Below are 6,000 nucleotides of genomic sequence, written 5' to 3' on the forward strand. Positions count from 1 at the left end.
GTGATGCTTCCAGTTCACGACTGTGAGACCATTGAGATGCCGGCTTTGTGCGGAGAGCGTGTGCCGTGCTGGCTGCTCTGTCTCTTTCCTAGAGTGGCGAGTCTCTAGGATCTGTCCCCTCTTGAGCTTTTTGCTAGCAATAATTTCCTCTTGAAATATGTGATGTACTAATTTCAAACAAAGGCTGAAATTTTTCGTAGCAGCCTTGGACGACTGAGATTCTCATTATTCATTAAAACTAGTCGGAAGTGAGCACCCAAACCTGCTAGGCAGCTTGGTAAGTCTTGACCAAATAGCACAGAAATTACGTTTCCTGGCCTTATGTGTATCTCAAAGCTGGCGTGCACATACAGCTCTCTAATCAGTTTGGCTGACTTTAGTTTTGCACGTTATCTTTCTTTTTATTTTCTCTTCACGTTATCTCCTTCCTCTCATCATCTAGTATTAGTATGGTAAACCCTGTTCTCTCAAACAGGAATTATCTTCCTGTGTGTCTGGACAGCATCGAGATTATTTGAAAAATGAATATACAGTGCTAATAAAGCCCAGCTCCAGTATACTCTGTCTTAAAGCACCGGTATGATACGCCCTTGATTTTCCCCGTGCAACTTTGTTAGGCATTTTGTCGAAGATCACACTTACTGTAGAAGTTTTCCCTGGTCACTTGAGGATTGTTGCTGAGGAAGAGCTTTCCTGCCATGCAGCCCAAATCCTGCTTTAAACAATGGGTTTTTCTGAGAGCCACTCAACTTCCAACAACAGTAAGTTGAATTAAGTACAGAGTTTCTGGCATGGATGCTGCTCAATTTAGTGCCTTTAAGGCATACCAATGAGGCTATTAGATGTCACTTTTGTGCAATTTATTTTTGCTGCTTTTTTTTTAGAGTGGTATTAATTATAATAACTGACAAACTCAAGGAGAGGAGCGTGTAAATTGTTGTGATACATGAACATTTTTCCCAGAGAAATTCTGGTTTATCACGCAAGCCTGTAAATATGTATTTACAATTTTAAAAGCACGTCTTTATGTCCCTGGTTGTAAATGCTCTGTTTTTAAAGTTTTATAACATGTGTTACTCAACCAAGAGACCACAGCACACAGCTTTATATTGTACTGGTCTGTTTGAAGGATTCATTATGGTCTAAGCTGTGGCAGAAGAATATCCACACCACTGACAAGAAATAACCCATCGTTACACCAGACATTTCATCTTTTTCCCTCAGATAACAAACGCAGTTTTTTGGGGAGGGTGGGTGAGTTGATTTTTCTTGCAGGAAAAAGAATCAGTTCAAAATGGTGTCATTTCTCTAGAAGGATGAGGATATTTTATTCACAGTAAATTCAGGAAAATATGCCTTTTTTTTTTTCCCCAAGGCAGAATTTCACAGTTTTGCAGCAAATTTTTAACCTCCCCCGTGCCTGCTGATGAAACGTGAAATTTTGCCCTTGACCAATATCACAAGTTCTTGTGAAAATTCAAGGAGAGGGTGGGGAAAGAGCTCAGGTTTTGCATGTAGGAATTTGCGAGGCTGACACCGGTAGCTCTGCAGTGCTCTCATGACAATTGCTGGTACGGAGAAGTTGATTAAGAATAAACTGTGTGGAGATGTGGTGTTACCTGGTTGGTGCTTGGGTTCTTGAACATTGCTCTGCAAGACTGAAAGCTCTGTTGTCTGTCCGCCATGTAAAAACAAAGAACAACAATAAATAATTGTGACGAACCGCATTGTGGAAATATTTATTATTATTTCAGCAAAGGAAGTCTTCAAAATGGAGATCCAATGTATTCTAGCTCTGAAATGGTTTGGGATTTTTCTGCTGGGTGGCAGGAGAGGGGGGAGGAGATGGAAATGTCCCCTTGGTCTATCAAGCTCCATGCGTGCTGACAGTAATTACTGCAGACTGAGCTCTCCCGACAGCCTCAGCCTCGGGGTCTATGCGCTTGGGTAAGCAGCACGCAAGCCCGTTGTACTCTGGACTCTCCCTTCAAAGCCAAAGCTCTCGTTGAAGCGTTGCAGCCTTGTGGAAGCAACACGGTGCAATGAACTTCAAGGGTGCAATGAACTTCAAGGGTTGCTGTCCTCTACAGGAGGGTGGAAGCTTGAGCAAGGCACGAAGTGGGAGGGTTTTTCGCTGCCTAGAGACGGTCCCTGTTTCGTTCATCTCCGTTAGAAGGGTACGCTCCATCACAGCTCCTGGAGGGGGATTTTTATACCTTGTCTACATCGTGCAGGGCCAAGGGACTTGGCAGTTCGTTAAGCGTCGCTGAGGGTCGGTGGGCAGCCATTCGTCACTGGTGCATTAATTCAGCCACATTCTTTAAAAACAATAGCAGATACAACAAAAAGGTTTGGGAACAGTTGAAGTATAGGTATTAATATTAATTTCACATGGGCTAAAAATGGCTCTTTTGCCCCAGAAAATCTGAGGATTCCTTATGCATTCTAAATCTGACCTGTTAGTAAAAAAATCACTGTTGTCACCATTGCACATCGGTTGCCTTGCCTGCAGCACCCTACCAGTGAGTCAACCTTCTCTTACGTCTTGTAACCTACTTGAATGGCATTCAGGCTCGGTTAAGTTTTGAGTGATGAGATTTTGCTGAGCTGTATTTCTCTCCCTGCATGAGAATCTTCTGAAATACTCTTGAGCCAAATAGCTGCATGCTTTCTCTCATCTGTCTGTTCTGTCACACGGAGCAGCACTAGTTACTCCTTTTTACAAGAGCTGTGGCTTTTTTGGAAGGAGACTACCTTCAAAAACAGGTAAGAAATAAAAAACCCCATTCTCATAATGAAGTTATGGCCTTAGTGCTGTTTATTTTACCGCTGTATGTACCACGCTGCTTGCGGCTGCCAGGAGGCAGAAGGATGCAGACAACGCGACGTTGCCGGTGGCAGAATCCCCTTACAGAGACTGGGAAAACTGGCTAGGCTGTTCCAGCCTTGGATGCCAGTGCCAATTGTTAATAGTCCTTCAAGGCTATAGGACGTACAGAGTCTTACGTGTGCTCAAGAAAAAAACCCGTTTAGTGGACATGGAGGACACAAGCGCATCACACCCGCGATCCCCAACGGCTTGTCATCTCCTGTGTGAGACGAGTGAGCTGTGGAAGAACGGTAGAAATAGAAACGTACGTCAAGTGCTGCTGAGTAACGTCTTCCCGGCCCGTGAGCAACGCAGCCTTTCACCTCCGCGTCGTTGGCCTGCGTCAAGCCAAGGTCATTGCTCCGAAGTCGCTGCGGCTGATGACCGGCAGCCTGGGTGAAGTGAGGAGCGGATGCTCCCGCCCGGTGCCGCAGGGCGTGCAGAAATAGCGCTGTGCCCTTGGCTGCAAGAGGCACTTCTCCGGGTGTAGGGATGAGCTAGCCTGGGAGGAGGAGCACGTTCTGGCCTTACTGGTCGTGAACAACCACCTTTTATTCTCCAGCGACGAAGAGGAGGGGGACAGGCAGGTGCTTGGGGGTAGGAGAGGATTTCAAGCTGTGCCACGTTTGATTTTATGACTTGCTTTGCAGCTGCCTTGGAAGAAGAAGAGGCAGTTGTTAAAGATTAGACTGCTCTGGAAATATTATCTTAGATATGAGATGCTAGGCTAACTCCCCCTCCCCCCTTTTACTGCTCTGCTAAGCTCTGGGTCACCTTGACTTTAGCGGGGCTTTGCAGGGTTGGTCTCACTTTTTTTGGTTCTTATTCCCCCCCCCTTGCTTTGCCAGTGTCACTGGCTGTGCGAAGAGCTAGGCGAGAGGATGTTCTCTCCAAGCTCACCTCCTCCTCACCCCTCCAGCTGAGGCTCTGTCTGGGGACCAGCATTACATCAGCAAATTTGTACTATAAAGCGTATTGCACACGATTATACTCGCATCCTGTCCTCTACGCAATATATTTACTCTTGTACGTTGAATTTTCCTGCAGCCGGAGTGCTTAACTAACAGGCTCCTTGAACTGCGTTCCGTGGTTTCTCTACGGTGTGCGGTCGTTAAGGCTTACCTTGGGGGGTATTGATTTAGGAATGCATCTTAATGTGACCTCGAGAAGTGAAATATCCAGACTATTTCCTTTAGTACTCCGTCCTAGTAGATAATGTCTGTGTCTGAATTCAGCTCCTCTTTGTGCCCAGCACCCAATGATTAGAGTCCTTTCATTGCTGGTATTTCTTTTCGACAAGGATATTTATATATTAATGAAGCCATACTTCAATCTTACTTTTGATCAGCTACCCGCAGAATTCTCTTTTAGGGTAGGATGACTTCTTTCTGCACCGTTTACATAATTTCCCTCTGTGGCATTTATTTTTGGAAGGAATAAAACCCAACCAAACAAAATTCTCTTTCAGCCAAGAATTGATGGAGATGTAATCTGAAGGGAGAAATATGTTTAATTGCTCTTTCTGATGCCAAACCTTAAGTGCATTGCTTCAGATTCTTTGTGAGTTCTGCAAAATACTCAATTTTCCTTGCATGACACAAGCATCAGAATTGCATAAACGTTCCAGAATGATCTCAGTAGTGTTGTCTGCAGAGGAATACCTGCATCCGTACTTCCCCGTGCATCCAGCCGCTGGTTTTGCCGGCCCTCCTTGTGACGCTGCTGTCCTGGGAGCAAATGCAAAAATCCTTCTTCCTTACTTTTTTTCAGAGTCTCTGCCTTGTGACAGTGAAACACTGACTTCTGACACACAAGAAATGAGTTGTCACTCGTTACCGTTCGTTAAGGATAATGTCTGAATTTCCCTGTGCTCTTTCTTGAGTCCTCCTCCATCCAGAATCCTTTGCTACTAAGAACTTCGTTATGCGTAACCCCCGTTTCTTGCCGGGGGTATTTCCAGAGATGTTAGATATCACCCTTGGGCAGCGCCCGTTCTACTGGTACGGTAAGCGTCACTGAGTTTCTTACTTCCCTGTCGTACGCGCTCGTGTGACACGCCGGTGTCCCTTCAGTGAGGTAACGCGGTGCCCGTTAGCAGCATTCCCCGAGGCTCTTCCGTCCTGATGCGAACTCCCGCGCCGCCGTCACTGTGGACGGGGCGCTGGCGGTGCGCGCAGCCCCTCCTCCTGCGTCCCGCGGCTCCCGCATCCCCGTCAGACGGGCCGATCGTCCGAGTGGAGACGACGAGCTCTACAGCCTCGTGAAACGGCACGCCAGGAGAGACGCCGGTCGTTCCGGAGCGAGGGCTGATGAAGGTACGTTGGGTGGACTTGCTGTCACGCTCGGTGATGTGACGGGAACCCAACCGCAGCGTTGTTCAGCTGCTCGTACTGCTGCACTGGAGGAAGTTTCCCGGTGAGCCGATCTCTTTGGCTCCATCAATGAACTCCTCTGCCATATTGTCTCCGACCACGAAGCTGACATCACCCTGGGGTGGGACAAGGCTCTTCCCAGAAGGGATGCCACGCGGCGGTCTGGTAGATCTGAGATGAAGGGAGCAGAGCGCTTAACGTCTCCTGCAGCGTTATTTGCATGAATTTTTCCTTTGAAGCAAGCGCCCAGCTGAGATGGCGTCTCTCTTCTTCTCGGTGACTGAAAGCAGACAAGATCGAATCTGCCCGTTAGCTGGCTAAGGCTTTATCCGTGACAAATGATAAAGGGAGTGAATTTTCGTTTCTAGAGATGGCTCTCCGAAACACAGGCTTGCAGAGCCAGCAGTCATCCGAAAGCCTTAATGGCTGCACAGAACTCCCACGCAGAAAGCGAAGGTCCGTCAGAGCTGCCGTGGGAGCTCAGTCCACGGTGGTCCCAGGCACTGGACGTCCTTTGTGTTCCCTTTTGGTGGCCACGGGGCAGCTCAGGAGTGCTGTGCTGACAGGTGCCCCTGCCCGTGCGCGGGCGTCTGGCGAGCCCCGCAGGCGCTGGCGGGGCGCAGCGTAAGGGAACGCACGGTGGTGTGAGAAGGGCCGGCTGCAATCAAGTTACCTGGTTGGGTTTTTTGTCTTTTCCTACATACTCTTTAATATCTTCATCAACGGCAGACTGAGCACACCCTCGGCGACAGGGCAGAG

The sequence above is a fragment of the Phaethon lepturus genome, unplaced genomic scaffold, assembly GCF_000687285.1.
Source record: "Phaethon lepturus isolate BGI_N335 unplaced genomic scaffold, ASM68728v1 scaffold24458, whole genome shotgun sequence".
Taxonomy (NCBI): Eukaryota; Metazoa; Chordata; class Aves; order Phaethontiformes; family Phaethontidae; genus Phaethon; species Phaethon lepturus.